A 13742-nucleotide genomic window follows, 5' to 3' on the forward strand; every position below is an offset into this window, starting at 1 on the left:
AACCTTACACCATCTCAGTGAATATAAATTGATGGTGTAAAGCAAATGGGCAACTGGCGGGAAGCCAAACACGGAGGGGAGAGAAGACGGTTTATTGTTGAGGGGGCAGCCCGGTGTTCTACAGCAGAGCTTTCTGTTCACAACAGCTCTGCAGAGCTGCTGAGTTCGAGTGTGGCCTCTGAAGTGTATGAAATAATAACAGTTTTATTTCTCCTGACACAAGCACGGAAGCTGTTTGCTGCCACCTCAGAACTGTTACCCTGCAATGCAAAAGTACCAACAAGGCAGGCTGGATGCAATGTTATTATAAACAGTGCCGCAGTAAACTTCAGGAAAAGCCCATTATACGGTGATAGCCTGTTTGTCAGGAGAAAAGTTCACTAATGTATATGGGAAGCAGAGCTCCTCATTCGCTGATATGTCTGAGTCTATTTTGTTGCACTTTTACCTTTATTTACTGTGCAGGTGCTGCTGAGAATAACCTCAGAAAACACTAGAAGATGGGAGGCCATGTACTCAGCTAGTTTTAAATTGGCAAAGAAACGGTGTCAATTCAAGGCACTTGATGTGACGGTCCATTGCTTATTATTACTTTTAAAAATTTTAGGATTTTGGGGGGTATGGAAGGAAGAATGTTTTCTCTGTGGTTGTTTTATTACTGTAAATCACTGGATGAAAGGTGCATTTAAAAAAAAGCAATGAATGAATGGTAGCAGTAAAAAAATGAACATACATACACGATAGAATTAAATCCCATTTTAATTTGTGTTTCTGTGCAATCAGTTGCAGTGATATGAGCTGAGAATTTCAATGAGGCCTCAGGGAGGCCATTTGACACCCATTTCTTATTTTGTTTCGATGGTATTAGCACCCCTAAACCTAAAACTTCTTTGAAAATCAGACATAATGTCAGTCCTTCCAACATGACCTAACTGTTTCTGTTTGATTATTCCAGGAATTATTTTGTACTCAAACAAAATACAAGTATTTCCTTTTGTACTTGGAGAAATATCATCATTCATTCATCAGTCATAGATCTTAAGTGCCTGTCTTATAGAACTAGAGGGTTTTGACTGTGCTTTTAAAAATCTGGTTGCTGATTGAGGTGTCTTTTCTTGATGCAGAAACCTACTGCTATACTCTGTAAGCTCATCCCTGGGCTCTGTCATCAGCTGTGTATTTTTCCTCTCAAATGACATTGGGTTAGGAACATGGTATCTCTAGGTCTCCCTTTATCCACTCAAAATCAGCTTCTTTTTTCCTTTCTTGCTTTCTTCTTCCAGGGAGTGATGTAGTAAGGTTTTCACTGCTTGTATTCCTTAACATTCATGAAGACATTTAAGATTCCTGTCTGGAAAGTACTCTAAATACACACAAATATTAAGTTATGGTAATTCTTCAACTTAATTTACTGGCAAGTTTCTCAAGCTAAACATGAAAATGGCACAAGTCTTTTGTAACGCTAAGAGCACATTCAACTGTTCCTCTGAATTCCAACAGAATATGAAAATTTTAAATCTTGTAAAGGAGATCTGCCAATTCACCACTATGTACTATCAAGAAGTGGAATAAAAGAAAGAATAAGTCAACTTGTTAAGATTTTGTTGAAGAAATCACTGTTTGTAAAAAGCAGGTATGTTATGCAAATCAAGTGATTTACTGAGAGTCAGTTCTTACTTCCAATAACTGGATGAGCCAACTCAACTCTGGCTAGAAAGCCAAGAAAACAGCATATAGATTAAGATTACTCAAAACTTTTGTTCCTGCATTTAAGAGATGCAAATTGCACCATCTTAGTATTGCTTCTGAGTAAAGGACAAAATCTTGCTTCTTCCCCTCCGTTTAAGGTACGGAGCTGAAACCATTTAACAGGGTCTGTGATAGCTTTTGGTGACTGCATTTGGGATGACTGACCTCCTGTCCTATCAACTTACTTTGCAGAGCCAGTAGAGCCAAGTTAATCACAGAGATGGAAAGAATAGGATTTTTAAGGCTGAAAAAATAATTTCAAAAGCATGCCACTATTTCTGTGTGGAATGGATTGAGGTAGAAGGCCAGGCTCTAAGAGTTCTTTCTGCAGTTTACAGGAGAGGATTTTTAACCTCATTCAGGTAAAAAGAAAGAAGAGGATTAATTCTTTAAAATCAGTACAGAATTCAGATTTCTCGACTCCTTTTTTTCAGAAATACATTTAGAGTCAAGTATAAGGATGGATGTACATATTCACCTGCTGTTTGTTATGGAAGTCACATATCATTTCCAAAACTGAAGTGTGGGTAGGAACAGAATATCAATTTATCTGTTTACTATTGAAGTTCTTATCATGTCTATACCCACGTCCAGAATATCTGAAAGCCCCCTGGGTATTGCATCTTCTTTGCAATGTAAAAAACCTTCCCCTCTTCAGCTGTTTCTCCCTGCTTGGTTTTAGGGAATTAATTATCATATGGTTGCCATCTATTCAGAAAATTACAGGATAATCCCAGTGTTTGAACACCATGTCTGAATCTCAGTCTCTACTTGGGCAGGACACATGGTGTGAGAGACAGCTGCTAAAAACTGTGCAGCTATTACAGTGTGTCAGTTTATAAGCCGTGAAGTGTATGCACCAGCTCGCAGATTGTTGGTAGGAGTGTGGTACTTTGTTATAAATATATTTTATTGATTGTAAGATTTTATTAAAAAGCTACCCAGAAGAAATGGGCAGTAAAAGATCAAGTAAAATACTTGGCTTTAAGTTTGAGTTACCTAATTCCTTAAGAGTTTGTGGGGGCTCCACGAGCTCCCAAAACACTGACAGAGATTATTTGCACTTAGTGGTAATGGATAGTTATGCTCGGGATGTTCAGCAGGTGGTCTCTGGGGAGGGCATCCAACCTTTAATGGAAAGGTCAACAGGTTCTATTAAGCCAGATCTTAAATACATTCAGGTAACTAAATATGCAAATGAAAACTTTTGAAATTGTCAAAAGTAACTAAATAAATTGCATGCCTAGCTCCCAGTGAAATCAGATGAATTAACCACCTAGCTCATATTCTCTTTAATCATACATAGCTTTGTCTTTAGGTTCCCAAATGGTTCTATGGTGGCACCAAACACTTGCTTCTTTCCAGATTGATGGTAGCTCAGGGCACCTGCCACATAGCAAAACAGTACAGACTTCTGAAAAAAAAACCACTTTGGATTAAGACTTTCTATGTGTAAATATTATACATTCTTTTAACACTTAGCTAGTAAATATTTTTTAAATGTTACAGATCTATGGCAGATGTTGCTATCTAATGTTTCCTAAGCATTGATGTTTCCTAAGTATGTGATGTGTTGTGCATGTATCTGTGTTTTCATGCTTTTTCCATTTCAAGCCTAGGGAGATAGCATATTGTGCTCAGTGGAAGTGGTAGGCAGAACATCAATGTGCAGTATATATTGTTGCACCTAAGACTACTGGCAAGTTGTGCAAATACAAACAGAAATGGAAAAAATGTGCAAGACCCAAATAACTGAGATTATAAACCACCTGCAAGAATTTCCTGAGGCCTTTTAATACTTTATAAAATCTGAAGCTTATAAATAAATTAATTCAAACTCTGCAGAGGAACTCTAAAACAAACCAGAGATGCCCAGCTGTTGGTCAAACCCTAATGTGATTTTATAATACTTCCTTTCCCACCTCAGCCCTGCTGAAAACCAGCCTCTCTGTCCCTCTGGCTGTGGGGCTTCCTGACACCCACACTCCCTTCTCTGCTCCTCAGCTACCTCTTACTCTGACTTCCCCAGATTCACTTTTCTCTTTCAAGTTATCTTCCTGAGATTGAGTTAAATCCTTTATCAAAATAAAGCCTAGGTCTTGCTGCATCAGTACCCCTATTTTTCCTGTCCTTAAAAACACTTTGCAAATCTACTTCCTCTTCCATGTGCTTGCCCTCTCATCTCACATACCTGAGCTGCCCTTCAGAAGCTGATTAAATTTAAATATAATCATAATGATAACACTTTAAAGAAGAGGCATGAGCACTAGTAAATGCTTTGAATCAGACATAATGCTTTTTCAGATGCTTTATTTTTTTAGACCTATATTCTAGAAATCCTTGTCCAAAAGGGCCATTTCAATTCAAAGCCCTCGACCTCCCACTCCCAAAACCATAAAACTTCATGATTTCTGCTCTAAACTCATAACAGTCACTGGTAGTGGAATTTATCAATGCCGGCTACTAACATCCCCTTATTACTTCCTATCACCTGTTACAAGGTCTTGTCTCCTCAAAGAGACAAGTCTCCAGGTTTTGGTTCTGCAGGAATTTCAAAACCCTGTGCACAGGTTGCCAGAGCAGGAATTGCCAACTTGCTGTAATTAGACACAGATAAGAGGCCTTTCCAGGAAGAGGAGAGCAAATAGTCTTCTTTTCTGGACTCACTCGGAAAATAGCAAAAAATCTACATGTGCTTTGGAAAGTAGGTATCCTTTGAAGACCTGAGCTGCAGTTTCCCTCTACAGAATTTTGGAAATGTTTGTAAATTTATGTATGTTCATGGCTTAGAGTTAATTTTTGAGGTTTTGGGTTCAGATGTAGTGCGAGACTTAGCCTGAACCACAGCAGTTTCACCTAGTTGCCACATGAAAGCATCCATTGCAGCACTACAACCAAAACTCTTACAACATTTGCCAAAACTCAGATGAACTCCTCAATAAACCTGGCCTTAACTCTGAATGGTTCAGAGTTTCACTATTAATGTGGTGTCTTTGTACTACCAAAGTTGTTGCAGACATTGCCTTTGCTTTGCACTCTCTGCGTGTTTGTGCATACATATACATATGTATGTATAAAAGCAGTTAAATACAAATTAAACTATGTACATTAAAAATTAAAATATAAACCTTTATTTTGTGATGACTAGTCTTCTTTCTTTTTAGTACACCATGAATATTTTCTGGCAAGATATGTCACTAGCTTATAACTTCATTAAGCTGCAGTCCATACCTTACCCTTTCACTAGATCCCTGAAAAGAACTTTTGTGTGTGCCAAACAGATATCCACTTGGTCTGTGGCTCTTGAAAGGTAAATTGCCAAGTTCCAGCAAGCAAATTAAGAGGTGCAATGAGAGTTAGCTGTTGCATTCTATCAAATCCTGCTACTGAATGTGTTGAAAAGCTTGCCCAGAGCCATGGCCTCACATATTTATGGTATGAATGGGAGACACTTGGAGCTATGTATTGCCATAGTTCCCATTTCTTTTGTAATAAACTAGCTCAGCAGATGTAGCTTAGGTAAAAAGGAAATTCAAAGTCTCCTACTCAGAGACTAACCAAAACAAAGTTCTCTCTCCAGTCCTCTGTCTATGAGCCAAACCCAGAGCCAGACCTTACTTGTACTGATTAGTGTTTTATTCTGTGTGTAACCCAATGAAACTCAAAGGAGTCCCAGATGGAGTAAAGTGCTGCTTAATAGCGCTGTGCAAGTATCACTGCCAGAATGTGGCACAGAAAATGTTTTAAAAATCTAACTTTCTGTTTCTAACACAACATAGATTCAATCATTAGTTTTCCAAGTCAGTTGCATCATTCTCTTGGTTTGTAAGTTTTGGTGCTGAAGACATTAGTTCTGGATAGCCTAGCTTTTCTTTTATGATAGATATATAGCAATTTCTGCAGTATCAGTACCTAATTCACATCAAATAATTCCATACTTGTGACTTAACCTGTGTCTATGTTCTACAGGCTTCAGAGAGTTTAGTATCACATTTCTGATTCACCCTGCTTACTCCACCGGTGTAGTGAAGTGAAAAATTAAGATGTTCTATTGAACTTTGTTGATTTTGTGGGTGCACAATAGCTCCAAATTAAAGCAAAAGCAAAAGATGAGCCAAAAAATCCTCAAAACAGCAGAACCTGAAGGATTGTGGATTAAACTAGAGACCTCTAACAAAGCTTGAACTTTGATCTAGCAAGGTGGTGGTGAGGCAGATAACAATACACATTTTTGTGCTTATTGATACTTTTCACTCATGTACGATACAAATATGTACATATTACAATATCAGAAAACATTGATTGCAACTTTTTACACCATTTTTTCACAATTTATGTAACAGCATCTGCATCTCAAGAAAAAAGGCTTTCTATATTAATCAGTAAAGGCTAATAAATTTACAATTCAGCTTCCATTGAAGTCTTCAGAGAACTTCTGTTGCCTTTGTCGGGTGGTAGGTTGGCCCTTTAGCATACTTTTCATGCCTAACAGTGCATGAATCTTTTGTATTTCTAGCTTTATCTAATATTGTTGCTTAACTCAATTACATATAAAGGTGCAAAGAGTCTCCTCACTCTTCACAGCTTAACCCACCACTTATTGTTACTTGTTTATGAGACATTTTTCTACTTTATAGTCTCTAATCTGAAATTATATCAAGTGCTGTAATAAAACTGAAAGAGATAATATCTGTGGCATTTCCATTCCTCTGCTCTGGTGATAACATTATTTAATAACACTAGGAAGTTAATTAAGAAAGACCTTGCTGTCATAAATCCATGTTGCCTTCCTCATTAAATTAGGCTTTGCAATGTATTGCTGAAGTTAAGAAAACTTTTCTGGACATTCAGCAATGGATACTTCACTAAATAGTCCACAATATGTTACATACTCTTTTACACGATGATGATCTATTTAACACTCATGCTTCTTGGGTTTCATATGTTTAGATCAGATTAATTCTGAGTCTTTCTTTCCTTTGAAATAATTAAGAAAATATTTCTGCTTCTTGGGTATGTAAGGTATTTAATCTTTTCTCGGCCATGTTTGTTCTCATTTACATGTTATATTATCCCTATTCTGTGTTTCCTTGAATCCTTGATTTATGCAATTCTCTATCCCAGCTATCAGAAGCCAGCTACTGATTGAATATACTAGTTCCTTACCCATTATCATTCATCGTGAACATGGGGTTTTTCCCTGTCAATTGTAAATCCTGTCTACAGTGCAGAAAAAAAATGAAACTGGGCTTTATCTTTATGGCTTTGTGAACCCTGCATTCTTTCATAATGCATTTGTAAACCATTTTCTGTAAGAATTTGGTTTAGGGCAATCAAAAAAGAACCAGCTCCATAGGTTAGACAGGGGTTCAAATTCAATTAAATCAGCCCTGTAGGAAGTGATTCCCTGAGTGTACTGCAAAGCGGAGCACTGGGATTGTTTGGGCCCAGAATTGTGACAATCCTTATGTGGTCCTGAACTTTTCAAACATATAATCTGAGATTCTTTAGCTCATCCAATCTTGAAAAAATAATTGTTCTGTAAGATAGCTTAACCATCAAAGACAGTTGTAACTGTACTGTGTGAGTACCACTGTTTAATATTTCATGCTGTTTCCATTCCTAAACATGTCCATGTAATTCACAAATTCCTACTCCAAATCAAAAAGGCTAAATAAAAAAGATATTGTATTAAATTATCGTCTGCCTCAGTCATAGCCAATAATTTAGGTAATCATGAAAAAACACTGTGGAAATGAATAAATGCAAAATTTGAGAGCTGTCACGTACCTGGATCTGCTATTTACAACAGCCCTTATTTGGAATACCTTACCTCAAAACTGGTGACTGTATAGGGTCAGGAGTGGATATTTGCATCCAAATTGTGTTGGTGGGACTGATCTTTAGCATAAATAGAGATTTCTGATAAGTCTGCCAATATGTAAAGATTCACATTTTGAGAATAATCCAGGGTTCACCAGACATTTCCATTTTGCCAAGCCATTAAAAGGGACACAGCTTTACCTCCTCATATTAACAAAAGGGGCACTCTTTTTAGTAGCACTGATTATTTTCTTAACTGGCATTAAGTAAAGTGTTCTCACCACCCATATTTGCTCCGGGTCTCTTCTCAAGAGATTAACAAAGCAGAACTTGACGAGATTCTTCATTCTAAATAAGAGAGGGAACTATTTAGAAGTAATCTTTCTGTCTTACAGCTTAACTTTGTTCATCACTTTAAGACCTTCTCACTATGACCTTTACTTCAGCATTGCAGTATTTTTATTTTGTTTGACTTCATTACTTCTGAGACTATTTTACCATACTGATTTTTAGTGGTTTGAAATACTCTCTAATCTTCATTGAAGATTTTGGTCTTCAAATATTGTCTTTAATTTTAGTTCTTGTTGGGGTTTAGAAATTTGTTTTAATATGCATTCCATATTGTTTTTGTAGTCTTTTCCCACAATAGTTGTAAGATATTACAGAAAACTCTTAAAAATTTGTCTGAAATATGGATTTTGTATTTCAGAAGCTTAAAGGAACATTTTGGTATGTTTACTGAAAGGTTAAGTTTCTTAAATTAGGCTTCAAATCAAATTCTAAGGAATATAATGGCAAAACTCTTACTGACTCAATGAAAATAGGATTTTATATCCAAACATCTAAAAGATTGCATATAATATCTAGGAGAGGAAAATTGCTGTAATACTGTTTGGTTTTATTACCACGCATTGTGCTTTATGTCTGGAGACTGACCTGAAAACCCATTGGTCCAATATCACTGTTCCTCTCTCTCCAGTACTTTCTTGTTACCTAAAATGCATTTTTAAAATATTTTCAATCATTTAATCTTTTCCATAGCTACCAATTTTACCTCTTTTTAATCTGTCAGCAAAATTTAAGTCAAACTTTGAGTATCTCCTCTGTAATTCATTCTACCCTTCAGCTGCAACAGAAATATTTTCAGCTGGCTTTAGACTCTTATGAATAACAACCATAGAATTTTCTTGTAGTGCAGTTATTACTGCATTTTCTTTTTTGTTGTTTTATTTGTTTGGATTTTTTAACATTTTTGCTACGTTAAGAAGTTTACCATGAACCTTCCTACCATCTCCATCAGATATTCTTCCATTTTCTCCATAGATTCTTTTCTCCATTCATCATGTCAGATCATTTCAGTATTTATCCTGCTTTCAGGGAACTCACTGCCTGAAAATTCAGAATTAAAAGGCCAGAGCCAAAGTGTCTGTTTATTCTTATGTGTCAAAACACCTGAAATGTTTGATAGCTTTGCAAGAAATTGGGACAAGAGTAATATATTAATGTTTTCATCAGAAACTGCAGTTCTTCACAGAAAATAGAGCCAAATTGTACTTGATGTGTGCTAATGCTTATTGCCACCCTTCTTGTCCATGTGCATAGTCCCAGTTTTCAAAATCACTGTACAGGCTGCTTACTCTCCTTTTAATTTACTTCAAGGAAAATTTTAAGGAGGAAAATTTTGTATGAGATTAAAAATTGTTTTTCTTCTTACAGCACCAAAGAATATGGTTTTCTGTCATTGTTCTGTTTCCATTGTAATGAAAGGAATTTTTTCTACCACAATACTGCATATTACTTTATTAATCATCTTTCTTTCCTTCCTTAGAACATCTATTTTTTTTTCCCTCTAAATGTGCTTCTCAAGCTTTCATTTTGCAAACCACACATCTGGTCATCTTCTTTTCTGTTGTGTCTAAAAGCAGCCATATGTCATCAGCAACCCTCTCATGTATATTGAACTTCCTTAGCACATCAGCTTGTCTCTTTGAATGTGTTACCTGATGTCTTTAAAGTGGAAAAGCACAGAAAAGTGGGTCCTCCTGGTCTTTTGTTCTTCAGACAAGTAAGAGTGAGGAATATGGTAGAGATAGGAATATGGTATTTATGCCCTTGTTCCATATCTTTTCCATCTTTGCTTTTTAATTTCTGCTAGTTCAACTAGCAGAACATGGCTCAAGTCAGTTCTACACTATCCAACAGTTAAGTATGGCAACACTTTATTGATAGGGAGGAACCAGGGCTACTGGGTGCTGGGGTGTTTTTTGTTAGAGCTTCCACAACAACTGTGATTCTCCAGCCCAGTCTGTCTGTCCAGGTAATTTATTAGGTGTTCACCATTTTTAACATGAGCTGTCTTCTCTGGGAATTAACAGGGAAATGACAACAGCCTTTCTGCTCAGAATGTCGGCATAAGTGCATGAGAACCATTACAATGTGTCTGGCAGCATGGACGTAAATAACAGAGAAGGATAATTATTCTAAAAGATCTAGATCTAATGGCTAAGATTTGATCAAAGTTTGAAAAGGTTTTGGTTCAGGAGATACATTCAATCTTTCTTAAAAGCACATATAGTAACCTTGGTTCTGTGGTACTTTATGTGCAAGTCCCTCTTCTCCCTCACCATTTAGAGTGGCTTTGCATAGTTAAGACATTAAAAAGGTTTCTGTGTGACAGGATAGGTGACACCTTAGGTAACTAGGATGATGATTCAAATGTAGCCTTCCAAAGCATAGTCTGTCAGGGGAATGGGCTCACAGCACTTTCTTTTGCTGTTGAATGTTGAAAATTCTGGAATGCAAGTGCTTTTTCTGCTTCCTGAAAGAGTTGGAGTCTCACAGCCAAGCAGAAGTGCACCTATTTTGGAGCTCAGTTCATCGTCTGACGCTTGGCTTGATCACACACAAATAGGCAACCGAGGCACTGCTATTTGACCATCCAGTTGCATGGAAGAGTTCAAGAGATACCCATGGTTACCTTGGCAATAAAGTGATGAGATAGTCTCAGTAGAATGGGAATTTTTAGAGGTGGTGAGATTTTCAAAGCTCTTTCTTTTTTTATGACTGTTAACTCATTTGTTACTTAGATTAACATTTAAACAGACAATTAAGGAATGCTTTTAATAGGCTGAGAAAAGTTAAAGGATGTCAGTGTATTCTTTAATCCTGCCTTTTGAAACAATCCCTAGCATTTTGTACTCATTATGCTTTTTAAGGGTGAATAATTTAGATTCTCCCTATTAGAAGCCCCACTCTGTGGTCCTTCCTCTGAATATACCTTTCTAAATAAGAAAATAAACTAATCTTATATGAAATTCTACAACCTGTACCTCTGTCTGAGTAAAATTATTACCTACATATATATAAACTCTCAAGTCTACTACCAAATCCAGCTATGCTGGGCATAATTGTCATTTAATTTTTTAGAAGCAAATTGACCACATTTACACAGGAAAAAACCCACCCACTTTAAATTACACAGGACAATGCTGAAAAGCCATTAGACATCTTGAAGTCTTGCCTTCACATTTGCCACACATTTGGCAAGGTTTGGATCATGAAATCCCAGCCCTTAGATGTTCAGAGCAAAAGGAGCCCTGTGGTACCCTTCTTCAGTACATACCTGCACATTTAAGGCTGTAATGACACTCACCTGCAAGAGATTTGCAAAGCAGGTAAAGCTCTTAATTCATCTCAGGTAGTTAGGTGATGATGAAGTGACTTATCTTTGCAACCATATGAGGACATGTATTCCTACCAGAAAGTTTAGCAGCTGCAGGGGTGACTGGACTAACATCTCCTGGCATCCAGCAGTGTATAGACTAAACTATAACTTTTACTAAGATAATATGGAAACCGACAACAAATTATTACTTGTGGTCTTTTTCCAGTTTTCAAGTGCAAACATACCAAAGTTTATTTTAAATCTGAGCCAGTCAGACATTTAGTAATATAGATCAAAGCAGAAATGAAGGCCTCCCATGCTTATTATTTCAATATGATGTCTGTTCTAATAAAGTGTAAGAATGCCTGTGATAGACTAACTAGTAGGAATTTTCTGGTTCTGTAGTTTAGCCTTAAATATATACATGTATTTGTAAATTAACTAGAAACATATTGTCGTGGTTTCAGTTCCTCGGAAAGCTGATTGTTTTCAATCCTTTCTTTAATCTTAGAAATATGGTGGCAGTCTGCCAGCACACTTTCAGATAAACAGTCCACTTCACATATAAAAGCCGTAGAATCACTGATGTTGAAGGGGGGGAAAAAATCAACAGAAAACAACACCAGTTTTCTCTCTCTCTCTCTCCATCTTCCCCAAAATGTAGAACATTATTTAAATAAGTTAGAGCTGTTGTGCTATTGTCCCTCACTCTTAATTAGAAATAATAAAAGCCATCTGTGCAAGGTGAATTTTGATAAGATCTCGGCTTTTAAGTGTTTGTTGATCTTGTGTGTACCAATTTTCAAATGTCTTAATAGCTCCAGGATGGCTATCACACTGAGTAGGCTCAGTGATTTCCATCAAGCTCTGTGCTGTTGAATGCAATTCACTTTATGCGTGGTTATATTTTGACTGAAATTTTAAAAACATACTATTCCTTACAGTACAATAAGTATTTAACTGGATGGAACTGTTTCCATTTGGAAGAGTTTGTTGTTTTTTGGTTTTTTTTTTTCATAACAGCAGCTCCTCGCAGTTTGGGATTAAACACAATTAAAGTGAGGAGTTGTTTTCCATGAATCGCATACTGGACAGCATTTCTGTGGCTGCTTTCCAAATGCAGAATTTTCTAGTCTCATTTTACCCATTTTGGGGGACCCACATTGAGGATAAAGAACCCACCCCTCAACCCAGAAGGGGAAGGCTCAGCAGTGATTGTCTCGAAGCCTGGAAATGGAAGACAGGATTTCTTTTCTTTCAACCTGTGTTTTCAGTCAATTAAAATTTGTACTCAGGGCTTTTCGGTTTGAAGCCACCCCTGTGTCTGTGATGAGCAATCCTTCTTGTTTGTGCAGTCATTCATTATCTCCATTACCAAGAGGAGAATAGAGGACAATTACATTGTTTGGACGAATCAGAGTGTTAGGAGGAATATTTATCATGGTGGCAGAGTGCAGCACCTGACAGCGCACGATTGATGGCCAGGAATGAGTGTGAGTGGCCAAAGCAGTCTCATATGATGCAAATTACTGACTGTGGATTCCAATTTATCCTGTTCATTTTTCTTGCCTTTGCTGAAGACTATTAGTGGTTTTTGAAGCAGTGAAGGGGTCATTACTAATGTGGGCTAGAAGCAGGAGGGGGAAGGAGGGGAAAAGCCTTCTGTAATTACACAGCCTTCAAGAAAAGGCTGCAGGCCTAGCCAAAAAAGTGTCAACACTTAGCAATCAGAAAAATTTATTTTCTTTTTATCCTTAACCCATATTAACTCAACATTATCATCTTTCTTTGTTAATATTTGCAGAATATTAAAAGCTTGACTTCTATATTAATACAGGTCTGTTTAACCCTTTTTGCTGTGAAGTGATGTTGCTTTGCTAAATGTCAATTCGTCAATGGCATTAAACAGTGCCTGCTTTTAAAAGTGTAGATAATGGAAAATTAAATATTCAGTCTTCTTAGAAAACTAATTCTAGATGACTGATTATTTCTTTTACAGAATAGTAGGTAGGGTATTGGAAACATATGAAAAAAATTATTGAAGTCGAGGTGCAAGAGGTTTCTGTGTTAAAATGTAATGTCAGCCAGGAGAAAGTCAATTTTATTTGGGGTGTTTAGGTGGTGTGATCTGTAAGCAGTATCAAAACCCCCTGAAAGTTTCATTTTGCTGTATAATGAATGATGTGCATTTAAAACATATGCATATTTAATTTAATGCCTATTCAAACCCTACTTAGTCAGCTCTCTGGGGGTTATGCATGAATTAATGATCTCCAAAAGCTTCTCCTAGCTATCACGATAGAGCATATTGATTATGTGCATAGTAGGTGTATAAGGTTTCCCCAAAAAGCTCTTTGTGAAGGAAAGGGAGAGGCAAACAGGCAGGCAGGAAATAAGTTTAATTATGTTTATTTTATTCATCTAAAAGTCAAACTTGAAGCCATGAACTATGATTTTCCCCTCTAAGTCATAGGTAAGCATCAAGTAATCCACTCCTTGCCCCATA

The 13742-nt window shown here is 36.8% G+C and overlaps 1 protein-coding gene across 1 annotated transcript in view; it reads left to right on the forward strand.

The window, feature by feature from the left end:
* Positions 1-13742, forward strand: part of MEIS2 (Meis homeobox 2) — a 172873-nt gene that overhangs the window by 96163 nt on the left and 62968 nt on the right. The gene's annotated exons all lie outside the window — the stretch shown is intronic.

Source organism: Parus major, chromosome 5 (assembly GCF_001522545.3).
Source record: "Parus major isolate Abel chromosome 5, Parus_major1.1, whole genome shotgun sequence".
Lineage (NCBI taxonomy): Eukaryota > Metazoa > Chordata > Aves > Passeriformes > Paridae > Parus > Parus major.